This window comes from Epinephelus lanceolatus, chromosome 7 (assembly GCF_041903045.1).
Source record: "Epinephelus lanceolatus isolate andai-2023 chromosome 7, ASM4190304v1, whole genome shotgun sequence".
NCBI classification, from domain to species: Eukaryota; Metazoa; Chordata; class Actinopteri; order Perciformes; family Serranidae; genus Epinephelus; species Epinephelus lanceolatus.
In genome coordinates, this window is record NC_135740.1 from 13,137,803 (window position 1) to 13,151,636 (window position 13,834).

Sequence of the window (13,834 nt, forward strand, 5' to 3'; positions counted from 1 at the left end):
TCAAATAGTTTGCTCTGGCCAGAAATACTGAAGGCTAAATGTGTCATAAATGTTTCAATAAAAGAGACAAAATAAATAAATAGAGTAGTCAACAATGAAATGAATAAAGAAGCAATGAAATACGTATTGAATTTAATTAGTATTCACTGAAATAAACATTTTAATTAGTATTGGGTTATTATATATTCTGAGTGTCTTTTTTTTGTTATAATAATTTTATTTTAAATATATAAATATAAATTTGATTACAATAGTTTTTTTTTTTTTTTTTTCATTTGTTTTTTGCAAAGGCTTCCTCTCTCAAGTTAATGGTGTATTTATTTCAGGATGACAGTCATCACACACTGGTCTGATCAGTCAGAAACAAAGTTTAAAATGTAAATAACATTTAGATGAAGGATCCAACACTGGTGACTCTACAAGCTCATCACCAAGATCTTCATGGCAAGATTAACAGGGGGACAAGGGAGTCCAGTTCACAGTCAGCTATGTAGGCACATAGTTCATCTAAATGTTTCACAGCCTCTCTAAAAGATCTACAATGAACATGTGGTCATTTCTGATTTAGCCTCAAATCGCTGTTTGTCTTCAACTTTCAACTCAGTTTGTGTCCCAGCAGATCAGGTTTTGAGTCATTGTGACCAAATGAGAGCACCTTGCGTTTTCTCCTTAAGTATGACACTTAAGGCTTCATTTCTCCATAGCTGGGGGACTTACACAGTTGCACACAATCCCTTAAAAGGTTCCCTTTGTGAAGGAAAAAAATATTAGCTCATTTATTGCGTTGACAGAGATTTTACAGCATGTTTCCATGGAGATTGTTTGTTTGCTTGCTCATGATGCCTGTTACCGTTTCACAAAGTTGGCTTCTAGTTAGAAAAGAAGACAAGAAAACCATATTGGTCAGAGGAGGAAAAGATTATACTTCTGGAGGAATGCAATGACAGAAAGCACATAATTCAAAATAAAGTTGATCCATATATCAGAAAAAAGATTGTGGAAGAAATAGCACATAAGTTTATGTACAGTACAGGCCAAAAGTTTGGACACACCTTCTCATTCAATGCGTTTTCTTTATTTTCATGACTATTTACATTGTAGATTCTCACTGAAGGCATCAAAACTATGAATGAACACATGTGGAGTTATGTACTTAACAAAAAAAGGTGAAATAACTGAAAACTTTCTTCAAAATAGCCACCCTTTGCTCTGATTACTGCTTTGCACACTCTTGGCATTCTCTCCATGAGCTTCAAGAGGTAGTCACCTGAAATGGTTTCCACTTCACAGGTGTGCCTTATCAGGGTTAATTAGTGGAATTTCTTGCTTTATCAGTGGGGTTGGGACCATCAGTTGTGTTGTGCAGAAGTCAGGTTAATACACAGCCGACAGCCCTATTGGACAACTGTTAAAATTCATATTATGGCAAGAACCAATCAGCTAACTAAAGAAAAACCAGTGGCCATCATTACTTTAAGAAATGAAGGTCAGTCAGTCCGGAAAATTGCAAAAACTTTAAATGTGTCCCGAAGTGGAGTCGCAAAAACCATCAAGCGCTACAACGAAACTGGCACACATGAGGACCGACCCAGGAAAGGAAGACCAAGAGTCACCTCTGCTTCTGAGGATAAGTTCATCCGAGTCACCAGCCTCAGAAATCGCAAGTTAACAGCAGCTCAGATCAGAGACCAGATGAATGCCACACAGAGTTCTAGCAGCAGACCCATCTCTAGAACAACTGTTAAGAGGAGACTGCGCAAATCAGGCCTTCATGGTCAAATAGCTGCTAGGAAACCACTGCTAAGGAGAGGCAACAAGCAGAAGAGATTTGTTTGGGCCAAGAAACACAAGGAATGGACATTAGACCAGTGGAAATCTGTGCTTTGGTCTGATGAGTCCAAATTTGAGATCTTTGGTTCCAACCGCCGTGTCTTTGTGAGACGCAGAAAAGGTGAACGGATGGATTCCACATGCCTGGTTCCCACTGTGAAGCATGGAGGAGGAGGTGTGATGGTGTGGGGGTGTTTTGCTGGTGACACTGTTGGGGATTTATTCAAAATTGAAGGCACACTGAACCAGCATGGCTACCACAGCATCCTGCAGCGACATGCCATCCCATCCGGTTTGCGTTTAGTTGGACGATCATTTATTTTTCAACAGGACAATGACCCCAAACACACCTCCAGGCTGTGTAAGGGCTATTTGACCAAGAAGGAGAGTGATGGAGTGCTGCGGCAGATGACCTGGCCTCCACAGTCACCGGACCTGAACCCAATCCAGATGGTTTGGGGTGAGCTGGACCGCAGAGTGAAGGCAAAGGAGCCAACAAGTGCTAAACACCTCTGGGAACTCCTTCAAGACTGTTGGAAAACCATTTCAGGTGACTACCTCTTGAAGCTCATGGAGAGAATGCCAAGAGTGTGCAAAGCAGTAATCAGGGCAAAGGGTGGCTATTTTGAAGAAACTAGAATATAAAACATGTTTTCAGTTATTTCACCTTTTTTTGTTAAGTACATAACTCCACATGTGTTCATTCATAGTTTTGATGCCTTCAGTGAGAATCTACAATATAAATAGTCATGAAAATAAAGAAAACGCATTGAATGAGAAGGTGTGTCCAAACTTTTGGCCTGTACTGTATATATCTATTTATTTATTTTACCTTGCTTTTAGTTGCTATGGTCTTTTGTGCAACGGTTTAGGGATACCTTAAGTATAAAACCAAGACAAGGATGTAAGTGCCTTAAATGAACATTCTAAGGAAACATGGAGAAGACTTAAGGGTGTTTTGTGCAACCGATTTTATTATGAGGAAACCTTAAATAGGACTTAAGGAAAATCTTAACTAAGGTGTTTTGTGCAACCTGCCCCTGATCCTCTGTGGTGTAGTGGTAGTTGATAAGGTGGACGTATGGTTACCAAGGTTACCAAGTATACTTTCCGATATTTCCCAGTGGCTTTTTGGGTGATAGGCGGGTAGACCACACATATCTGCGTGCTCCCCACTGCTGATCCTGAAATAAATGCACTAATAAATAAATAAATAATTAAAAGAGGCCTTCGCAGGGGGAAACAAATAGATAAATTAAGTTATATAATACTGAACATTAACTTACTATACTATAAATAATTAATTGCTTATTTATGAATGTATTTATTTCATTGGCCTCTTGTGAATTTCATTTAGAAGAGGTATTTAGATTTTTAATCTGATATTTATTGATATGATTTTTTAATGATATTCTTCATCATGTGATTATCTGTTTATTTCAGTGCCATTTTCTTTATTTAACCTATTCTTTTTTTTTTGAGACTGAAGAAGGAAAAACAGTAAAAAGGTGTGTGATCTGTCTGAGGCTGGGCCACGCGCACGCACACACACACACACACACACACACACACACACACACACACACACAGAAACAGGCAAAAAACATGTTTTTTGTCAATATATTTACAAGATGAAAACAGGCATTTAAACAGTGCGAGGCATTATAACAGAGCATTGTAAAACTGTATTCTAAAATCATTCAAAACATTTGGCAAAGTAACAGTTCATTAACTCAATTAAAGGGTTGCATAGGTTTTACAGTCAGGTGGTGATGATGCCTCCTTGCAATCATAATTTACAGTTTTATCTTGTGATTATGGAAAAATACCATATAAACAGTGCTGACATGATAAAAGACCAGGTAAGGTTTTACACGTGATCGTATACCACTAGCTGACATTGCATGTCTTCTCTTGTGAATTTCATTCGTCCAAATTCACTGTGTTTCCTCAGCTAATATTTAACACTTATTACTATTCAATTAGCCGATGAGTTGACCAACTTGATATTTTATGGCAGATTAAAAGCATCATGTTGTGTAATTAGAGAGTTAATGTTGGTCTGGATGTCTGTCACATGTTTCTTTGTGCCTATAATTGGTTCATATTTGGAAAAAACATGGTTCATGTATCCCTTAATCAATTCTAAATTATCACAAGTTCCTTCATAGCGGAGATGTTTTTTACTTCTTGTCTCACAGTTGAACTCTACGTCAGCCAAAGCACAAGTGTTCAACATCAGTGGAAGATTGAGAAACACAGTAGTACTGGTCTTGTAAGCCTTGTATTTCTCCAGCAAATTATCCAGGTCCTGCAAATACAAACTGACAGCTGTGTTGATTGAATCAACAAAGTCAGATGCAAGTTTCTTTGTCAGTCGCGCCTCATGGAGCAACATCTGGAGGTGGAAGAAGGCTCCATTAACCCAAATTTTGAACCTGTGGGAAGTCATCTGCCCATCATACAGCAAGGAGTTTCTGAGGCTGGTGAGGTGGCCGCCGAGCTGCCTCTCAAGTGTCTTTATCTCATCCAATAAACGGTTGTCATTGTTTATGAACATTTGGTGGCGCCTGATATACTCTGACATGGTGTCCCAGACATTTGAGGCTCTCTCTTCACCAAATACACGCTGGAACATGGTGGATGAATTAAGGGTTTGTTGCCCAGGGTTTGAACTGACTCAAATCCATGATGATGGAAAGTACAAACGCTCCCATTCCCACAGCGTTACGAACATTTTTTGTGGATCTCAAATTTGTGGCCAAAGTGTTGTTGTAGTCCGGGTGTTTGGTTGCCAGCTCATTAGAGTAAGCATACAGCACAGAATTAGAGTCCGCACCGGTGAACTTCAGCAGGGACTCATCTATGCCCACATTGGGTAAGAGGCACGGTGACTGTACAGCAGATTCATAAAAACCAACAGAAAATGTGCTGTAGTTCTCTTGTGAGTATTCATTGCCCATGTTTTCACACTGGGGCTGAGAGAATGAGGAGAGACTGACAAAAAATAAAACTAGCAAAAATAATAAAGTGAATTCAAGCACCAACCTGAACCCCAAAGTATTCAGAGTGTATGAAGGTAAAGATCAGAGTCACCAGCCACAGTTATAGCCCAGAGTGTGACACCAGGATCCAACTGGGAGTCTGGAAAGTTAGGCGTGTTTGTTGACGCCTCCCTGATGTCCCAGTAGTTCCAAGGTCCAGAGATTAGAATTATAACCAAATATTTACTCGAATAAAGTGCATGTTGTCTCACAAGTGTGGGTACTGGGACACTTGTTTGCTACTCTCATTTTGTTGTTCAGTTGCCTGATGCTGTTGCTCAATGCCCAATGCGTTAGACTGCATGTACTTCATGTATGTTTGTTGTGATCATATGTAAGAAGTAAATGTGTTGGAAGTGTTTGGATATGTGCTGCTTTATTCAACTTTTGACGTTTCTTTTCTAGCTCCTACCCCGCTCCCTCAAGGGGCTTTGTCTTGTGCCAGGCTATTATTGTGAATATGCATTTGTTCTTCACGACAGGCCTGGTAGCCTATAGGTTGAATAAAATAAAACATAATAAAAAAATTAAAAAAAAAAAACACACCCTATAGAGACAGAGTGCGACTCATCATAATCTGAAAGCCATGCCCCCAAAGGGGAAACGAGGCCCGCTTCCCCCTCACACTTTCCTCCTCCGACCGTTTCCAGCCTGTTGAGTTTTCCCTAAGTCCAAATGCCGAAAAGTTGCTGTGTGGTGGGCTGCACGGCCAATAAAAACCCAGAGCTTAGCTTTTATCAGCTGCTGAACAGAAAAACGGAACCTTGTAGAGGACAAAAGTGGATACAGGCAATAAAAAGTGAGGCTTCAACAGGGAAGAAATTGTGGGATCCTGACACTCAGTATGCCTATGTGTGCAGCAAACACTTTGTGCAGCAAACCCTCCAAATGTATTTTTTAGAGTAACAGTTAACTGTATTTATGTATGTTAAGCTAAAGCATTGACAGTATGAATGCAACTTCTGATATAATTGTGCCCAGCGGTCCGCGATTCAAGCAGTCCATTCCAGCGGTCCGCTCAAGCACTTCTATCAATCTACCAGCATGTAGAGGCTTGTCTCAAAACAACAACATGTACCGGTAGTAGGAGCAGGCTGACGGCTGAGCATGGCAAAATGCTCATCTTCTTAAAAAACTAATCTCCACATCATGTTTTTTCCAAGATGAGCAAGGTAAGGAGAAGGGACACTGAGATAGACCAGCAATATTAAGCTTATCAATATACCGTTGCCTCTCTGGTAGGCATAGCGTGCTAAAATAATCCTTTGCCATCTTATTATTAGCTAGCTATAGCTAATAATTTTAGCTAGCTAGCTAGCAATTCAGTCGTGGAGACTTGAAGGGGAAAGAGGACCTCGTTTCCCGGGGCGTGGCTTTCAGATTATGACGCGTTGCACTCTTTCTCTATAGGTGGACAACTTAAAGTCACATGATTGTAAGAGCCTGCTGATTATGTATCTGGGCAGGACTACAGGCAAGAGCTTTAGCTTACACATTAACAATGTTGTTCTCGAGTTTGGTGTGCTTAGATTTGATTCCAACTATAGACGACTGTTACATTTACCCAACTACTGAAATAAAGAAGGGGTCAAACCACCTAACAGCTCAGGTTTACTACTCTTTTTCCTTTGTGTGTGTCTGTGTGTGTGTGTGTGTGTGTGTGTATGTGTCTGTAATATACACTATGCAACATAAATGTTTAATATTTAATTTGCATTATGTATACTATATTTTATATCAAAGTATAGTTCAAATTCAAGGACAGGGAAAGTCCTGTCCCAGCTCACCTGCACCCCTCATCCTCACTTCTACATGTTTAGCTCTTTCAAATTGACTTCTAAAAATAAATGAATATCCCCTTGGGATTAATAAATTAATCTTATTATTATTAATGATATAGTGCCAATGTACATGTGCCTGACAAGCCTACAAGTGTTTCTGATGATGAAATATTGTATTAGCATATTTTGGAAGGCCACAATCAGACAACGTCTTCTGTCATAGTATCATATTGTTATGAACACATAATAAATCACAAATAACAAATATCACTGCACTGAGTTGTCACCAAGACTTTTATAACAGTAACATGACAGGCTGATCTTAGTAGTGTTTGGGCATAAAACTGATGTAATTAGCACCTCTATGTAATTAACTGTGTTATATGATAAAACAGGTCAAATATTTGATAACAAGTGGGTGCAAGGTGATCACATGCAGTAGATGTCAAACTACACAATGCAGCACAGTCCTACTTCTGCTGCAAACAGGAAGTTAAGAAATTATGGAGCTGGATCACTTCGGGAACTTCACTTCACTTAGCATAAAGAAACAGCCTGTGTTTCTCTCTGAAGTTTGAAGAGGCCTGCCAATGTCTCTCGTCCGTACACAAAGAGAAATGAAAAAAGGATGATAGAATTTATCAGAGGAGTGAGCTAACCAGACCTCTGTAGCCTAATCTTTGCTTCAGGCTAGTGGTTACATTAGCTGCTACAAGCATAACACACCATAGCTCTGAACAAACTGTCTGAGGTCACATTACACTGTGGGTAGCGTAGGCATCAGATTTTGACAACAAAGAAGAAAGCGTGGAATAAAGAAGACAATATCTCTGCTTCTGCTGCATCATTTTTATCCTTTTTTTAAACTGTCCATCGTGATGGACGGCGATGCTCAATTAGTGCTCTTTCAACCTTGTACACTCCATGATTGTATCTCCCAACTGTCAACACCAACTGGTCCAGATTGACCTAGACTCACTCCAAATGGGTTCAATCACTCTTGATGCCTTAATCATTTTTAAATGTGTCCTAGGCATTGGAGAGTCACAGAGACAGATGCTGACCTTGAAAAACTGAAAGTTTGCTCATGACCCCTGCCTGGAACAAAAAGTCAAAAAGCGTGAATATCTTCTTGTAGTTTAATGGAAGAGTTCTGTTTTTGATAGAGAGGGAAACAGAACTTTTAAGCCCACTAAAACCCACTAACACTTTGTACTTAATAGGAAAGGTTACAATGGGCATTTACTCCCAGGACAAATGATTCTGCAGTAGACACAGGTATTTATTGGTTCCAGGTCCGATTGGCTTCGATTTCCAGGTGGATGGGCTAATTTGAGCCCCTTAGATGTCCACATTGCAATGACAGGCTGCCACAAAATACCGTCAGACTCAGTCCAAGCAGGGCTCAAACATCTCACCGAATGTAATCTGAATTTGTGAGAGAGATTGATTTAGTAGCAGATACAAAAAAGAAGTACCAGCTATAACATTTCTCTGGTCTGCCTTCTACTGTTTATTAACCTGTTTCCTGGCCCATTCATGACTTTGAAAATGATAAATCAGTAAAGAAAAAAAAGTAATTTACTGCAGTGCTGTGTACACGATGCAATGGACATATTATTTTAGGGGTATTTCCTGCATTTAAAAAAAACACACACACATGGTCTTATTTTGCTGGAAAAGGGGTATAACATCTGACTTTTGTTTTAAGTGGGAAAGGTTACAACCTGCATTCATTTCTGGGACAAATGACTGCAACAGTCACAGGTATTTATTGGTCCTAGCTCCAATCGGCTTCGATCTGCAGTAATAGAAAGACGACACCCGCGTGGATGGGCCAGTTTGAGCCCCTTTGCCATTTGTGTTGCAATGACAGACAGCCACAAAATACTGTTAGACTCTGTCCAAGCAGGGCTCAAACATCTCCAAATTAAACCTGCATTTGAGAGAGAGACTGAATACATAAGGGGTACAAAAAAGAAGTACCCACCGTAATGTTTTTCTGCCCTCTATGCTTCTTTCTACTGTTTACTAACTTTTCTGGCCCATTCGTGACTTGGAGAGTGACACAACAAAGAAAAAAAAACAGAAAAGTATACTCATCTACTACACACAAACGGCTATAGTCTACTGGCAATGGAAAAGCGGTAAATGGCGCTTTTTCACTGCATTTAAAAAACCCGCAGACGTGGGCTAATTCTGGTGAATATGGGGTTTAACATCTGCCTTTTGTTTAAAGTGATAAAGGTTACAATTTGCATTCATTTTCGGGACAAATTACTCTGCAATACTCACAGGTACTTATCAACTTGAACTAATTTTGGCAACAAAAAAGGTATTATATATTATCTTCCTCTACTATGCTAAAACAAGGCTGTGCAGGTAGATTGTATTTGTCTTGTGGCTGGTCAAAGTTCATAAACTGCTTTGCAGTAATTGCATAGATGACCCATCTTGGATTATTCCTCTTCTTTCAGCTGGGGAAAAGGAAGATTTTCTTTTACTGATAGATAAAATGGGATTGTTCCAAAGTGGGGTTATGGCTGATGGGAAAGGGATTATGGTGAAGATGTCATTTTGTTACTGTGCTTGAGAGAAAAAGAAAATACTTTGGTTTGATTTCTAAGGGAGGCATAATCTTGGGATTGACCTTATTATTCAGCTTTATGCTTTGATCTACCAGAAATAAAAAGAGATTTTTTTAGAGGAAAAGACAACGTAATTAGATAATCGTGGCTGTGAGGAAGGAGCTGATCGAGCTTGAGATCTCTGCAGTCTTTCTTTAGGGAGTCCTTTTCACCCCCGACTTCTAAAAATGTCACTAATGACATTTGTAGAGTTTCACTAGCTGCCAGCCGATGACCTCTCGCACTGTAAAGGCTCTGTCAAATGTGTGAGTCAGTAATAGAGCAACGAGGACAAAGCTTTTACCCTGATATCTCTGGATATTTTAACAGGATCACAGTTCATATTGATTTCAGTAAGAGGGCTCCAGCAACACTGGCTCACTGTCAAATGTCCTTTGCCTCTGAAACCTTTAACAACCAGAATCTGATAATTGCATTGATTAGTCTTCCAGTAATTCCAACATTTTGTGAGGACCATTTTCTGCCATCAGTTATGATAATTGGCCTTGCATGTATACATCAATCAATAGGAGGGCAAATAAGCAAACTGGTTGATTCAAATAATGATAGCATTAGAGCATTTGCGAGGGAGTTTCTGCAAAGCGGAAATAAGAGTTCACAGTGGATACTTGTTCACAAAGACCACAACTCTTCCTGTCAAATGTTCTCGGCTTTAAAATGCAATATTGTTAATCTGCCACATTGATTCAACAGCAGCTGTCTGAAAATCCATATTTCATAGAGCAGAGGGCTCAGGGAGCAGGAGTCAGAGATTTAGCTCTATTTTGCTGTGGTGGCATTAAAAAATGCTGAACTGTTCAGTTAAAGGGGAATGAGACTAAATGGGAGTTTTGAAATATGGTATTCCTTTACCCTTTACATGGACATTACTGCTTAAATTACTCAACAGACTGTGTTTCCAGTAGCTCGAGGGAAGAGTTTGTCCCATCAACCTCCAACTGAGGAACAATGGAACTGGAGACATACTAGTAGTCATGACTGGCTGCAGCAACACTACCAGTCTATTCAACTAAATGCTTCGTAAGCAAAAGTCAGTCTCAGTTTTGAATGTCATTAATAATCTTAATAATCTATAACAGTACAAAACTAAATCATAGGAGTTGCTAGGTTGTATTTCACAAGAGTTGGCATTATAAAGTGTGATTCCCTCCATCAGTCACATTTTTTGTTTACACCTACAAGAACCTGAGTGGAAAGCGAGCAAGACAGATGATACACTTGACTGTGGTGGTAAAGTCTGTGTATCTATAAAGCAGCCTAGTCTCACTCCCAGACTGTCAAATACTGACACTTTGTCATACCCCTTGGCACCTGATACTGACATACAAGGTTCCCTTTAGCATAAGTATGCATGGGTGGATTTAAAGACAATGGGCCCATGGGCTAGGATATTTAGTATAGTTTAGTCATTTTCCAGCTTATAAAACACAAATGTTCTGGTAGATAGACAACACATTAAGTTCATGCTCTTAGCATTATAAAACAAAACAAAACAGGACCAAAAAGTTGTAGGCTGAAGCCTTAGGGGCCGATCACACCCACAGGTGGTGCTAGAAACGCGGACACTTCAAAGACGCTTGAAATGCCTGAAACGCCCTTTCAATAAGCGCTCGTTAGGAGAAGCCAAAAAGATGCTCGTCATAAAAAATGCTTGAAAACCAGTCAGACGCGCCGTATTATAGGGAATTAGTTGTTTTACTGGCGTCTCGTTTATAGCGCTCCTTGTAGGGTGTAGCTTATTACACCTAGCCCACCACCCCTCCTACATACCAACAAGAGGCACAGACTTTTTGGTGGTTTTGTGTCTCTCTGAGGTAATTCTATGTATCTTTAGGTCATTTTGTGTTGTCTTGTAGTCACTTTGGGTCTCCTTGTGGTTGTTTGTGTCTCTCTATAGTCATTTTATGTCTTTTTGTGCTCATTCTGAGTCTCTTCCTCGTTGGTACATGTTGATTTGAGTGCCATTTTGCAAGTAAAGGCTAAGGGGCTCTCTAACATTTTGGGCCCTTGGGCCTGTGCCCAGTAGGCCTGTTCAATAATGCATCAATGTCTGTGTGAGACACATCAGGCTTTCAACTAATCCAACGTATACCCATCTGTGGCAAAATCAAACGTTCAGAACAACTGCTATAAACAGCGTTAAAATCCATTTAGGGTTGAGGTCAGGGTAGACAGATGGGTCTCAGAAACAAAGGACTCTCATACAGGAGACTGATGTTGCTGTCCTGTGTAAAAACCAAAATTCAGTGTTGATTCATTTTAGTTCACGTTACATACATCACATATTTAGGTATATTAAGTAAACATACTTATAGTAACCCATTTTAAACCATTACCTTTTCTTTATCTATACTAATAGTTTTGTTGCCATAAATTAATACTCCACCCACAAAATTACCATTTATATATCAGTTATTTATACAAATAATCCAAACACGGCAAACACAGCTGATCAATTAAAGTACATGGGGATCAGGTTAAACAACAAGATTTTTCCAGTTGAATGTCCAATGATTCCAAAACAAGTTGCATAACTTTGCTTTTAGCCTTTAGCACTTTCTGACCGGGACTAAAAGTGGGAGTTTTTTCTTTTAGTTTGACATAGTTTTGATAGTTTGATATAGTTTTGCTGTTGTTAAATGTGGCTTAACAACAGCAAAATAATATATATTCATGGTCATTTTATGGGTGAAGTAGTCCTTTTAACTTACTGCGAACATTTCACAACGTTAACCAATTATTACATGTTGCAAACCAAGAGTAAGCTGTGCAACTCACACAGACACTAAAGGGTGCCTTGTGTGTCAGTATCAGACGCTGAGGGGGCATGACAAAGCAAGGTTAGACAAGAAAAAGATAAGACAGTGAAAGTGTTATTCAAGCTTCTGCTTCATGAAGGAGGCCAAAACTGGCAGCAAATGCAAACATCAGATCTGTGTGTAGTGATGATGAGACAGTAACCTTCCAAAAATGAATCCATCAAACAAACACAAATGGCATATTTCTATATCACGTTCCCCGTTATTTGTCTGACTGACTCTCTTTTAATTACATCATCTTGTTAATTAGTGTCACCAGCTGTCTTGATGCACCCATCCTAATATCACATAGTGGATAGAAACGTGCATTCATTTGCATTTTCTGTATGGAAACTTGACTGATGACTCATTAGCATCTGACTGGAGTAAACCAGTTAAAGGCCCTGCACACCTATGGAAGAGCCACACAGCTGATTCTAATTATTGTGGCAGATCCCCGGGCTGTGCAGGTGTGTTAAGGAAGCATCTGCATCCAACATATAACAGAGTGCAGATTTAAATACACATGAAAGGGAAAATGAGGGGAAGCTACTTTGAAGCTTTATACACTAAAGCTGTTCTGCATAGAGGATAAATTTAGTGTCACTTTTCCCATTCTTTCTTAACACACTTTCTTTCTTGTCTCTTTGTCAATTGTTACATTATTTTCTCAATAATAGAACATCAGTAAGCATGTATGATTAAATTATTTGAAGGGTATATAATGTGATTTATTTTTCAGTTCTACATTTCTAACTGGTTGGCTAAGCTACTATGCTATGCTATCCTAGCTACGATATTTTCTACTCAAAATTTGAGAAAGCTGTTGAAAAACTGAAAAGTGAAGCACCACCAACATTTTTCAGAGACAAGCTTTGTGATTCTAAAATCATTTTCATTGTTTGAGTTTGAAGTTTGCATGTTCATATGTTCATTCTACAGCCAAGACTTGGCGATGACTAGTGGAGTTTCAATGGGGAAACATGAATGGAGCACTGGTATATCATCTCTCCAAGACAATACATAGAGTGTCTCCAACCACTATGAATGTATCACAACAATCCCTCATATGGACACACACGTTAAAGTTTAAATTTCCTGGCCAGCGCCCACATAGTAAGGAGTAGCAAATAATAAGCAGCAGTAGCAGTACTAAGTAACAAATATGCATGCACCCATCTGTGACCCCAAGGGCATTTAGGTCTTAAAATGGGGTATGGTCAGGCACATTGTTAGTATATTTTTTATTTTTTTAATTGTTGGTACTCCAGTTGCCTCCAACAGTCCCAAAGACATGCACGTCAGGTTTACTGGTGACTAAAAATGGCCGTAGATGTGAATGTGAGCATGAATGGTTGTCTGCCTCTCTGTTTCAGTCCTGTGATAGTCTGGTATCAACAAAAACCTTGTTCAAAGTCAACAGTACAGTACTTTCCTGCTATTCATAGGGCGCATCATTCAAATATAGCAAATATAGCATAGGAAATTTACCTGATGCTGGTGACTGGACAGTATTTCTGGTAAAAAATAATTAAATATTTATGACAAACATTGTTTATACTGCCCGATTGTCTTCTGATTGTTTGGAGAGGCTGGACATGGCATAAACGTTAGCTAGCTAAGAATTCTGTTGACAGGTGCTAGTTAGCTGCTAGCGTCTCTCAGTAAATCTACTTGGCCTACTCAGAGTTATTTTGAATTATATATTTTATTTCTTTATACCCATTAGATTT